This window comes from Engystomops pustulosus, unplaced genomic scaffold, assembly GCF_040894005.1.
Source record: "Engystomops pustulosus unplaced genomic scaffold, aEngPut4.maternal MAT_SCAFFOLD_597, whole genome shotgun sequence".
NCBI lineage: Eukaryota > Metazoa > Chordata > Amphibia > Anura > Leptodactylidae > Engystomops > Engystomops pustulosus.
In genome coordinates, this window is record NW_027285476.1 from 3,857 (window position 1) to 17,500 (window position 13,644).

A 13,644-nucleotide genomic window follows, 5' to 3' on the forward strand; every position below is an offset into this window, starting at 1 on the left:
AGGGCGCCCTTCCCGGAGCGGAGGGGACCCCCCAAGCGACCAAGTGCAAGCCGAGTTTGGAGCTCGAAACCCGGCCACACTTGGTAGTATGTCCCGGTGAGGAACATGCCCATGGAAGTAAGAGCTCAGCGGGAGCAGCCACTCAGGCTACCCGGCAATGTGTCACTGTCCCCCGGCCAAGACTTGGCGGCAAGTCCCGGGGAGGAATAGTGCCCATGGAAGTAGCTCAGCGGGAGCAGCCGCTCAGGCTACCCGGGAATGTGTCACTGTCCCCCGGCCAGACTTGGCGGCAGGTCCCGGGGAGGAATAGTGCTCATGGAAGTAGCTCAGCGGGAGCAGCCACTCAGGCTACCCGGGAATGTGTCACTGTCCCTGGGCCACACTTGGTCGTTGGTTCCTGATGAGGAACATGCCCATGGAAGTAAGAGTTCAGCGGGAGCAGCCGCTCAGGGCTACCCGGGAATGTGTCACTGTCCCCCGGCCAGACTTGGCGGCAGGTCCCGGGGAGGAATAGTGCCCATGGAAGTCGGAGCTCCAACCTCCAAGTTGACCTCAGCGGGAGCAGCCGCTGAGGCTACCCGGGCATGGGTGACTGTTCCCCGGCCACACTTGGTCGGAGGTCCCGGTGTGGAACATGCCCATGGAAGTTGAAGGGAAGAGAACCGCGAAAGGGAGTTTGGAGGCTGAGCCGCGGCCGAGGAGGTCTCACCGATCCCGGCGTGATTCCAGCCAGGCCCGGTACCCTATACCGAACTCGGCAGGGTGGCTTTATCCGGGACCCTGGAACCCTGGGCGGGGAGCCTAGGGGCGAGAGGGGCCCCATGGAGCTCGGGCAGACTAGAAGTACCCTCGTCTGCCCGCTGGAGGGCGCCCTTCCCGGAGCGGAGGGGACCCCCCAAGCGACCAAGTGCAAGCCGAGTTTGGAGCTCGAAACCCGGCCACACTTGGTAGTATGTCCCGGTGAGGAACATGCCCATGGAAGTAAGAGCTCAGCGGGAGCAGCCACTCAGGCTACCCGGGAATGTGTCACTGTCCCCCGGCCAAGACTTGGCGGCAAGTCCCGGGGAGGAATAGTGCCCATGGAAGTAGCTCAGCGGGAGCAGCCACTCAGGCTACCCGGGAATGTGTCACTGTCCCTCGGCCACACTTGGTCGTAGGTCCCGGTGAGGAACATGCCCATGGAAGTCGGAGCTCCAACCTCCAACCGGGTGAAGCCTCCGAGAGCTAGCCGGGAATAGGGCGCCAATCCCGGCTACCGCCCTCCAGGCTTGCCCCGGTCGATAGACCTACGTCCTCGCACCAGCACAAGCGCAAAAATTTTCTAAGTGTGGGAGAACCGAGGACCCGCCCGGTGGCACTCTGCCTCTCGCTGCCGCCCTCCTGGAAGCGTCCTCGGTCACTGTGTGTGCGGCAGATATCAGAGCTCCGGAAAGGTGAAAAAGAACCGGTAAGAGGGCGAATCCGGCAGCTCCCTGCCGGGCGAGGACCACCGCGAGCGGCGGGGACGTCAGACGGGAGACGCGCGGCGGACCTTCCGTCGGAGTGCCTGGGATTTTGACCTCGGAGAAGTTCGAAAAAATTATGCGGTCGGAGCTGTCTGCCCCGGCCGGGGAAGGCTCACCGCCGGCGGCTGCCAACCCCTGGCTTGCCCGCTGGATGCCCTTTCGGAGGCTGCTGAAAAAGAACTGTCAGGCGGGCACCTCTCGGAAGAACCGCAGACCAAAACGACCGGTAAAAATTTTGGGCGATCCGACACGTAGTGCACCTTCGGCGGCAGAGAAAAGCAGCAAAAATACCGGTCAGAGAAGGGGAGTTTTGGTCGACTCTGCCAGGTTTTTGCACTAAGTCAGATCCGTAATGCCAGCGGGACTGAGTCGCTTTTGCGTGCCGTGGTCCTGGAGGCCTGCTCGGACAGAGCGGTCCTTCGGGTCCCGCGGGAAGGGGCATTTCATGTTCCTCTGCGGGAGGTGATCCATTTTCTGCGGGAAATGGCGAGCCCCTTCGGCTACAAGAGTGTGTAGGTCCCGCTCAACAGTCTACGTCCTTAACCATCGGGGACTTTGTAGATTTTGCCCAAAATCGCTCTCCGCAGAACAGAGCGTGAGGTCTCCGCGGCGGAGGCCGGAAAAGGTGCGAGGTGAGCGGCATGGTATGACTGGGCTCGTGCCGCTCACTGCTACCCGGAGCGTGGCGCCCTCCGGGTAAAAAGCTAGCCGGGGCGAGTAGGTGGGTTGACGGGCGCATAAGCAACGCCGTCCCCGCCGTACAAGGTGCCGGTGGCCTGGCGAACCACCGGCGTAAGGCTAGCCAGGGCGTACCGCGGGGCAGAGGGCGCATAAGCCACGCTCTCTCTCCATCCCACCAGCACAAGCGAAAAATTTTCAAAGTGTGGGAGAACCGGCTTCCCGACCGGTGGCACTCTGCCTCTCTCTGCCGCCCTCCTGGAAGCGTCCTCGGTCACTCGGAGTACGGCAGATTTAAGAGCTCCGGAATGGTGAAAAAGAACCGGAGAGAGGGCGACTCCGGCTTCTCTCTGCCGGGCGAGGACCACCGCAGGCGGCGGGGACCTCTGACAGGAGGCGGCGCTGCGGGCAGGCTTTCTAAGTGCCTGGGCTTTTGGCCTCGGCGAAAGTCGAAAAAATTATGCGGTCGGAGCTTTCTGCCCCGGCCGGGGAAGGCTCACCGCCGGCGGCTGCCAACCCCTGGCTTGCCCGCTGGATGCCCTTTCGGAGGCTGCTGAAAAAGAACAGTCAGGCGGGCACCTCTCGGAAGAACCGCAGACCAAAACGACCGGTAAAAATTTTGGGCGATCCGACCCGTAGTGCACCTTCGGCGGCAGAGAAAAGCAACAAAAATACCGGTCAGAGAAGGGGAGTTTTGGTCGACTCTGCCAGGTTTTTGCACTAAGTCAGATCCGTAATGCCAGCGGGACTGAGTCGCTTTTGCGTGCCGTGGTCCTGGAGGCCTGCTCGGACAGAGCGGTCCTTCGGGTCCCGCGGGAAGGGGCATTTCATGTTCCTCTGCGGGAGGTGATCCATTTTCTGCGGGAAATGGCGAGCCCCTTCGGCTACAAGAGTGTGTAGGTCCCGCTCAACAGTCTACGTCCTTAACCATCGGGGACTTTGTAGATTTTGCCCAAAATCGCTCTCCGCAGAACAGAGCGTGAGGTCTCCGCGGCGGAGGCCGGAAAAGGTGCGAGGTGAGCGGCATGGTATGACTGGGCTCGTGCCGCTCACTGCTACCCGGAGCGTGGCGCCCTCCGGGTAAAAGGCTAGCCGGGGCGAGTAGGTGGGATGACGGGCGCATAAGCAACGCCGTCCCCGCCGTACAAGGTGCCGGTGGCCTGGCGAACCAACGGCGTAAGGCTAGCCAGGGCGTACCGCGGGGCAGAGGGCGCATAAGCCACGCTCTCTCTCCATCCCACCAGCACAAGCGAAATATTTTCAAAGTGTGGGAGAACCGGCTTCCCGACCGGTGGCACTCTGCCTCTCGCTGCCGCCCTCCTGGAAGCGTCCTCGGTCACTCGGAGTACGGCAGATTTAAGAGCTCCGGAATGGTGAAAAAGAACCGGAGAGAGGGCGACTCCGGCTTCTCTCTGCCGGGCGAGGACCACCGCAGGCGGCGGGGACGTCTGACAGGAGACGGCGCTGCGGGCAGGCTTTAAAAGTGCATGGGGTTTTGGCCTCGGCAAAAGTCGAAAAAATTATGCGGTCGGAGCTTTCTGCCCCGGCCGGGGAAGGCTCACCGCCGGCGGCTGCCAACCCCTGGCTTGCCCGCTGGATGCCCTTTCGGAGGCTTCTGAAAAAGAACTGTCAGGCGGGCACCTCTCGGAAGAACCGCAGACCAAAACGACCGGTAAAAATTTTGGGCGATCCGACCCGTAGTGCACCTTCGGCGGCAGAGAAAAGCAACAAAAATACCGGTCAGAGAAGGGGAGTTTTGGTCGACTCTGCCAGGTTTTTGCACTAAGTCAGATCCGTAATGCCAGCGGGACTGAGTCGCTTTTGCGTGCCGTGGTCCTGGAGGCCTGCTCGGACAGAGCGGTCCTGCGGGTCCCGCGGGAAGGGGCATTTCATGTTCCTCTGCGGGAGGTGATCCATTTTCTGCGGGAAATGGCGAGCCCCTTCGGCTACAAGAGTGTGTAGGTCCCGCTCAACAGTCTACGTCCTTAACCATCGGGGACTTTGTAGATTTTGCCCAAAATCGCTCTCCGCAGAACAGAGCGTGAGGTCTCCGCGGCGGAGGCCGGAAAAGGTGCGAGGTGAGCGGCATGGTATGACTGGGCTCGTGCCGCTCACTGCTACCCGGAGCGTGGCGCCCTCCGGGTAAAAGGCTAGCCGGGGCGAGTAGGTGGGATGACGGGCGCATAAGCAACGCCGTCCCCGCCGTACAAGGTGCCGGTGGCCTGGCGAACCACCGGCGTAAGGCTAGCCAAGGGCGTACCGCGGGGCAGAGGGCGCATAAGCCACGCTCTCTCTCCATCCCACCAGCACAAGCGAAAAATTTTCAAAGTGTGGGAGAACCGGCTTCCCGACCGGTTGCACTCTGCCTCTCGCTGCCGCCGTCCTGGAAGCGTCCTCGGTCACTCGGAGTACGGCAGATTTAAGAGCTCCGGAATGGTGAAAAAGAACCGGAGAGAGGGCGACTCCGGCTTCTCTCTGCCGGGCGAGGACCACCGCAGGCGGCGGGGACGTCTGACAGGAGACGGCGCTGCGGGCAGGCTTTAAAAGTGCATGGGGTTTTGGCCTCGGAGAAAGTCGAAAAAATTATGCGGTCGGAGCTGTCTGCCCCGGCCGGGGAAGGCTCACCTCCGGCGGCTGCCAACCCCTGGCTTGCCCGCTGGATGGCCTTTCGGAGGCTGCTGAAAAAGAACTGTCAGGCGGGCACCTCTCGGAAGAACCGCAGACCAAAACGACCGGTAAAAATTTTGGGCGATCCGACCCGTAGTGCACCTTCGGCGGCAGAGAAAAGCAACAAAAATACCGGTCAGAGAAGGGGAGTTTTGGTCGACTCTGCCAGGTTTTTGCACTAAGTCAGATCCGTAATGCCAGCGGGACTGAGTCGCTCTTGCGTGCCGTGGTCCTGGAAGCCTGCTCGGACAGAGTGGTCCTTCGGGTCCCGCGGGAAGGGGCATTTCATGTTCCTCTGCGGGAGGTGATCCATTTTCTGCGGGAAATGGCGAGCCCCTTCGGCTACAAGAGTGTGTAGGTCCCGCTCAACAGTCTACGTCCTTAACCATCGGGGACTTTGTAGATTTTGCCCAAAAATCGCTCTCCGCAGAACAGAGCGGGAGGTCTCCGCGGCGGAGGCCGGAAAAGGTGCGAGGTGAGCGGCATGGTATGACTGGGCTCGTGCCGCTCACTGCTACCCGGAGCGTGGCGCCCTCCGGGTAAAAGGCTAGCCGGGGCGAGTAGGTGGATTGACGGGCGCATAAGCAACGCCGTCCCCGCCGTACAAGGTGCCGGTGGCCTGGCGAACCACCGGCGTAAGGCTAGCCAAGGGCGTACCGCGGGGCAGAGGGCGCATAAGCCACGCCGTCCCCGCTGTACAAGGTGCCGGTGGCCTGGCGAACCACCGGCGTAAGGCTAGCCAAGGGCGTACCGCGGGGCAGAGGGCGCATAAGCCACGCTCTCTCTCCATCCCACCAGAACAAGCGAAAAAATTTCAAAGTGTGGGAGAACCGGCTTCCCGACCGGTGGCACTCTGCCTCTCGCTGCCGCCCTCCTGGAAGCGTCCTCGGTCACTCGGTGTCCGGCAGATTTCAGAGCTCCGGAATGGTGAAAAAGAACCGGTGAGAGGGCGAATCCGGCTTCTCTCTGCCGGGCGAGGACCACCGCAGGCGGCAAGGGACGTCTGCCAGGAGACGGCGCTGCGGGCAGGCTTTAAAAGTGCATGGGGTTTTGGCCTCGGCGAAAGTCGAAAAAATTTTGCGGTCGGAGCTGTCTGCCCCGGCCGGGGAAGGCTCACCGCCGGCGGCTGCCAACCCCTGGCTTGCCCGCTGGATGCCCTTTCGGAGGCTGCTGAAAAAGAACTGTCAGGCGGGCACCTCTCGGAAGAACCGCAGACCAAAACGACCGGTAAAAATTTTGGGCGATCCGACCCTCAGTGCACCTTCGGCGGCAGAGAAAAGCAACAAAAACACCGGTCAAAGAAGGGAGGTTTTGGTCGACTCTGCCTGGTTTTTGCACTAAGTCAGATCCGTAATGCCAGCGGGACTGAGTCGCTTTTGCGTGCCGTGGTCCTGGAGGCCTGCTCGGACAGAGCGGTCCTTCGGGTCCCGCGGGAAGGGGCATTTCATGTTCCTCTGCGGGAGGTGGTCCATTTTCTGCGGGAAATGGCGAGCCCCATCGGCTACAAGAGTGTGTAGGTCCCGCTCAACAGTCTACGTCCTTAACCATCGGGGACTTTGTAGATTTTGGCAGAAATCGCCCCCCGCAGGTCCTAGCGGGAGGTCTCCGCGGCGGAGGCCGGAGAGGGCGCGAGGTGAGCGGCATGGTATGACTGGGTTCGTGCCGCTCACTGGTACCCGGAGCGTGGCGCCCTCCGGGTAAAAGGCTAGCCGGGGCGAGTAGGTGGGTTGACGGGCGCATAAGCCACGCCGTCCCCGCCGTACAAGGTGCCGGTGGCCTGGCGAACCACCGGCGTAAGGCCAGCCAGGGCGGACCGCGGGGCAGAGGGCGCATAAGCCACGCTCTCTCTCCATCCCACCAGAACAAGCGAAAAATTTTCAAAGTGTGGGAGAACCGGCGACCCGACCGGTGGCACTCTGCCTCTCGCTGCCGCCCTCCTGGAAGCGTCCTCGGTCACTCGGTGTCCGGCAGATTTCAGAGCTCCGGAATGGTGAAAAAGAACCGGTGAGAGGGCGAAACCGGCTTCTCTCTGCCGGGCGAGGACCACCGCAGGCGGCAAGGGACGTCTGACAGGAGACGGCGCTGCGGGCAGGCTTTAAAAGTGCATGGGGTTTTGGCCTCGGCGAAAGTCGAAAAAATTTTGCGGTCGGAGCTGTCTGCCCCGGCCGGGGAAGGCTCACCGCCGGCGGCTGCCAACCCCTGGCTTGCCCGCTGGATGCCCTTTCGGAGGCTGCTGAAAAAGAACTGTCAGGCGGGCACCTCTCGGAAGAACCGCAGACCAAAACGACCGGTAAAAATTTTGGGCGATCCGACCCTCAGTGCACCTTCGGCGGCAGAGAAAAGCAACAAAAATACCGGTCAGAGAAGGGGAGTTTTGGTCGACTCTGCCAGGTTTTTGCACTAAGTCAGATCCGTAATGCCAGCGGGACTGAGTCGCTCTTGCGTGCCGTGGTCCTGGAAGCCTGCTCGGACAGAGTGGTCCTTCGGGTCCCGCGGGAAGGGGCATTTCATGTTCCTCTGCGGGAGGTGATCCATTTTCTGCGGGAAATGGCGAGCCCCTTCGGCTACAAGAGTGTGTAGGTCCCGCTCAACAGTCTACGTCCTTAACCATCGGGGACTTTGTAGATTTTGCCCAAAATCGCTCTCCGCAGAACAGAGCGGGAGGTCTCCGCGGCGGAGGCCGGAAAAGGTGCGAGGTGAGCGGCATGGTATGACTGGGCTCGTGCCGCTCACTGCTACCCGGAGCGTGGCGCCCTCCGGGTAAAAGGCTAGCCGGGGCGAGTAGGTGGATTGACGGGCGCATAAGCAACGCCGTCCCCGCCGTACAAGGTGCCGGTGGCCTGGCGAACCACCGGCGTAAGGCTAGCCAAGGGCGTACCGCGGGGCAGAGGGCGCATAAGCCACGCCGTCCCCGCTGTACAAGGTGCCGGTGGCCTGGCGAACCACCGGCGTAAGGCTAGCCAAGGGCGTACCGCGGGGCAGAGGGCGCATAAGCCACGCTCTCTCTCCATCCCACCAGAACAAGCGAAAAAATTTCAAAGTGTGGGAGAACCGGCTTCCCGACCGGTGGCACTCTGCCTCTCGCTGCCGCCCTCCTGGAAGCGTCCTCGGTCACTCGGTGTCCGGCAGATTTCAGAGCTCCGGAATGGTGAAAAAGAACCGGTGAGAGGGCGAATCCGGCTTCTCTCTGCCGGGCGAGGACCACCGCAGGCGGCAAGGGACGTCTGCCAGGAGACGGCGCTGCGGGCAGGCTTTAAAAGTGCATGGGGTTTTGGCCTCGGCGAAAGTCGAAAAAATTTTGCGGTCGGAGCTGTCTGCCCCGGCCGGGGAAGGCTCACCGCCGGCGGCTGCCAACCCCTGGCTTGCCCGCTGGATGCCCTTTCGGAGGCTGCTGAAAAAGAACTGTCAGGCGGGCACCTCTCGGAAGAACCGCAGACCAAAACGACCGGTAAAAATTTTGGGCGATCCGACCCTCAGTGCACCTTCGGCGGCAGAGAAAAGCAACAAAAACACCGGTCAAAGAAGGGAGGTTTTGGTCGACTCTGCCTGGTTTTTGCACAAAGTCAGATCCGTAATGCCAGCGGGACTGAGTCGCTTTTGCGTGCCGTGGTCCTGGAGGCCTGCTCGGACAGAGCGGTCCTTCGGGTCCCGCGGGAAGGGGCATTTCATGTTCCTCTGCGGGAGGTGGTCCATTTTCTGCGGGAAATGGCGAGCCCCATCGGCTACAAGAGTGTGTAGGTCCCGCTCAACAGTCTACGTCCTTAACCATCGGGGACTTTGTAGATTTTGGCAGAAATCGCCCCCCGCAGGTCCTAGCGGGAGGTCTCCGCGGCGGAGGCCGGAGAGGGCGCGAGGTGAGCGGCATGGTATGACTGGGTTCGTGCCGCTCACTGGTACCCGGAGCGTGGCGCCCTCCGGGTAAAAGGCTAGCCGGGGCGAGTAGGTGGGTTGACGGGCGCATAAGCCACGCCGTCCCCGCCGTACAAGGTGCCGGTGGCCTGGCGAACCACCGGCGTAAGGCCAGCCAGGGCGGACCGCGGGGCAGAGGGCGCATAAGCCACGCTCTCTCTCCATCCCACCAGAACAAGCGAAAAATTTTCAAAGTGTGGGAGAACCGGCGACCCGACCGGTGGCACTCTGCCTCTCGCTGCCGCCCTCCTGGAAGCGTCCTCGGTCACTCGGTGTCCGGCAGATTTCAGAGCTCCGGAATGGTGAAAAAGAACCGGAGAGGGGGCGACTCCGGCTTCTCTCTGCCGGGCGAGGACCACCGCAGGCGGCAAGGGACGTCTGACAGGAGACGGCGCTGCGGGCAGGCTTTAAAAGTGCATGGGGTTTTGGCCTCGGCGAAAGTCGAAAAAATTTTGCGGTCGGAGCCGTCTGCCCCGGCCGGGGAAGGCTCACCGCCGGCGGCTGCCAACCCCTGGCTTGCCCGCTGGATGGCCTTTCGGAGGCTGCTGAAAAAGAACTGTCAGGCGGGCACCTCTCGGAAGAACCGCAGACCAAAACGACCGGTAAAAATTTTGGGCGATCCGACCCTCAGTGCACCTTCGGCGGCAGAGAAAAGCATCAAAAATACCGGTCAAAGAAGCGAGGTTTTGGTCGACTCTGCCAGGTTTTTGCACAAAGTGTTGGCATCGTGCGGCGTCGCGCTTTGCCGTACCGTATCCCCAATGGAGCGGCGCCCGGCGGGGTAGGCTAGCCATGTGAGGTCGAGGGCGGGAGGACGGGACGTAAGCCAGGCCGTTCTCCACAAGAAATTCCGGACGCGGAGACCCCTTCTCCGCCCTACGGTCCCCAATGGGGTGGCGCCCGGCGGGTGAGGCTAGCCATGGGAGGACGGGACGTAAGCCAGGCCGTTCTCCACAAGAAATTCCGTACGCGGAGACCCCTTCTCCGCCCTACGGTCCCCAATGGGGTGGCGCCCGGCGGGTGAGGCTAGCCATGTGAGGTCGAGGGCGGGAGGACGGGACGTAAGCCAGGCCGTTCTCCACAAGTAAATTCCGGACGCGGAGACCCCTTCTCCGCCCTACGGTCCCCAATGGGGTGGCGCCCGGCGGGTGAGGCTAGCCATGTGAGGTCGAGGGCGGGAGGACGGGACGTAAGCCAGGCCGTTCTCCACAAGTAAATTCCGGACGCGGAGACCCCTTCTCCGCCCTACGGTCCCCAATGGGGTGGCTCCCGGCGGGTGAGGCTAGCCATGTGAGGTCGAGGGCGGGAGGACGGGACGCAAGCCAGGCCGTTCTCCACAAACTCCCAGCGGTAGAGTCTCGGCTCTCCGCTCTTTTGATCGATCTGACACAGCGCGATCCGGCGGGGCAGGGCACTTTGCTCGGTCAGGGGTATTGGCCCCGGCCGGTTTATGGTAAAGCGTTCCTTAGCCTCAGTCTTGGTCGCGCATCAATCCCCCGCTCCCCGTGAGCGGCTGTCGTCCTCTGCCTAAGGTTGTGTAGCGCGGTGCCAGTGTGGTCCTCGCACGGCCCCGCTCCTGCCACAGCGGTAGGACTCTCTGCTTCGGCTGAGGTTTGCTACGAAGCGTATGGAACGGGCGTACTCCACCGTACCGTGGGTGGGGGGCGGCGGCGTTGGCGGCGGCAGCGTCCAGCGCGGAGCTCCGGCTCCCGCGGCAGCGCCTCGCCTAGTGTCCCTCGGGCAAGTCCAATCGCCCCCCGCCCGGTCGGAGAGCGCAGACACACCTCTGTGTCCACGGTTTATTTCCGCAGCACGAAAAGGGACGGCTCCCGCCTGCTCCTCGCGGCGGCGACGAGGCTTAGACCCACCGTGGCGTATCCGCGGTAGGTATGCTCGTCGGTCGGAGGAGCGGTTGCGGTCGAGTGGTCCCCAGTGTACCCTGTTAGCGCTGCCCGCCTACGCCTGAAGAGCTGCGGACCGAGAAAAAGGTTCGCTCCGCTGCTGACGGCGAAGCGCGCGGCACGCCGCGGAAGAGGAGAGGGAGCGGTCGCCCCCGGGGCGGCTCCCCTCCGAGTCCGGCAGAAGCAGAGATTGTAGCGGAGGGGGGGGTTTCTAAATTCCCCGGGCGTGTTATCCCCAGCGGTAGCCTTTGAACTCTTCAACCGCAAGCACGATCGCACGTTCACAGCACCCGTCACTAGGAGCCGGGCCAGAGGCGGGCGGCAGACGAAACCGACATGAGCGCTTAAGGGTATTGCACCCCCGGCGCCCAGACCCTGGAAATTGAGTCTGCCCCCAAAGCCCACCCGCGTCCTCCTTGGCGCTCCCGGAGTACATGGTCGTAGATGGGCCATCGGTCGCTAATGCCAAACTGCGTCCCAGGGGTGCGTCCCCTCTGACCAACGGCAGACCCATCCCTCTCGCCAATCCGCGGATCCCCGCCAGGTCCCGAACAGGGCTCGTCCTTTAGCGTTTCAAATGCGCCCTCCCCGCCATACGAGGGGTTGAGGACCGTAGCCTTCCCTTACGAGAGGCACCAGGGGTGCGCCTGCTCGAGGGCCCGGCCGTGGGCGTAACGCTTGGGCCGCCCGGGGGAGTCGGTAGACCATGGGAGACCAACACTCGCACACGAACGTTGCCCGTGCTTTTGTGGAAGAGAGCTTCTTGCGAGGTTGTCGCTGCGGTGGCGCCCGGACAAACCCTATCCCTAAAACTTCTGGGGAATTGGCGTCTAAGCCTGCACCCTGCACGGTATCCCTGCACCCACGAAGGGGGCCGTGGAAGGCTTGGGGTCGCGCCGGCGAAACCGACCGGATGCCCGGGGTACTGAACCCCCGGGGTCCCACCCTGGAAATTGAGCCGTCCGACCCCGCCACGTCTTCCTAGTGCCCTCCTTGGCTCCCCCGCCTGTGGGCATCGTTAGGGGCTGCGGTCATCAGCGCCGGCTAAGCTTCGGCAACACGGCCGACCCACCCCTTCGGCGCCTGGGGGTGCCTGGTCCCAGTCCGGGCCGTTCCGTAGGGGCGGCTATCCCTTACATGAGGGACTCGGTGCGTCCGCTCGGGCTGCGGGGCTCCGGCTCCGACAGCCGGGGAGCTGGTTTTGACCGCGGGCCTCCACGGGAACCGGCAGGGACCGGACTAGGCGTCAAGCCGAAAATAACCCCGGCACCCTCTGCTTCCAAAGCGAGGGGACCTTTGGCCGAGCGGGGGCACCGGAAGCCGAACCGACCCCAACCCCTCTTCCTACCCCAGGGCTGGGCTGACCAATCCCCTGATCGGGTCTAAAATGGAAGAAGGGGATTCGAGGGAAGGGGCTGGCGGAAGGCAGTTGCCCGACGGAGTAGGCGAAGGCCAGGCCGTTTCCGAGTCCCGAGCAGAGGAGGGCGAACTCGGCTCTTCATCGACCGACGGCGAGGCGAGGGCGGTGGCTGCCGCGGGGAAGACTCCATTGCTCGTCAGCGCGCTAGGAGCGGGGCCGACTGGCTGCTCGGGGTATGGCATCCCCGGGGGCCCACCCTGGAAATCTTCGCTCCTCAGCCGCTGCAGGTTATAAGGTCCCGCCGCGCGTAAGCGCTCAACTCTCCGACCCACGGATGTCGAGCCCATGGTGAGCCGGCCGTTTCGTACGGGGAAAAGGGGTCCTCTGGCCCCACATCGATCGAGGGGGTTTAGATCCGCGGAGGCACGCACCGCGAGGCGAATCGCTGCTTTTCCCCAAGAGGTTAACCTTCAAACCACCGAGTAGGTTCGGGGCAGGGCCGACAGTCTGCACTGGGGTATTGCATCCCTGGTGGGGCGACCCTGGAAATCTCTGCCCCTTTCCACTCTTTCGGTTGGGCCTCTCGTCGGGGCGAGCGTAAGTCGGCAAGCAGACGTGGGAAGAGGCTTCTTACCGGTGACACTCCCTTCGTGAGAGAGGCAGGTACTCGCCCCGGACCCCGGTCCAAATCTGCGCGGGCCGGACGGCCTCGGCCCTAGCCGAAGGCCGCTCCCGCGAAGCCAGGGAGCCGAAAAAATAACCCCGACACCCTCCGCGACCTCGCGTGCTTCCAAAGCGAGGGGAAACTTTGGCCGAGCGGGGCACCCGAAGCCGAACCGACCCCAACCCCTCTTCTTACCCCAGGGCTGGGCTGACCAATCCCCTGATCGGGTCTAAAATGGAAGAAGGGGATTCGAGGGAAGGGGCTGGCGGAAGGCAGTTGCCCGACGGAGTAGGCGAAGGCCAGGCCGTTTCCAAATCCCGAGCCAGAGGAGGGCGAACGACGTTCTTCATCGACCGACGGCGAGGCTAGGGCGAGGGCGGTGGCTGCCGCGGGGAAGACTCCATTGCTTGCCAGCGTGCTAGGAGCGGGGCCGACAGGCTGCTCGGGGTATGGCATCCCCGGGGGCCCACCCTGGAAATCTTCGCTCCTCAGCCGCTGCAGGTTATAAGGTCCCGCCGCGCGTAAGCGCTCAACTCCCCGACCCACGGACGTCGAGCCCATGGTGAGCTGACAGTTTCGTACGGGGAAAAGGGGTCCTCTGGCCCCACATCGATCGAGGGGGTTTAGATCCGCGGAGGCACGCACCGCGAGGCGAATCGCTGCTTTTCCCCAAGAGGTTAACCTTCAAACCACCGAGTAGGTTCGGGGCAGGGCCGACTGTCTGCACTGGGGTATTGCATCCCTGGTGGGGCGACCCTGGAAATCTCTGCCCCTTTCCACTCTTTCGGTTGGGCCTCTCGTCGGGGCGAGCGTAAGTCGGCAAGCAGACGTGGGAAGAGGCTTCTTACCGGTGACACTCCCTTCGTGAGAGAGGCAGGTACTCGCCCCGCACCCCGGTCCAAATCTGCTCGGTCCGGCCGTCGTCGGCCCTAGCCGAAGGCCGCTCCCGCGAAGCCAGGC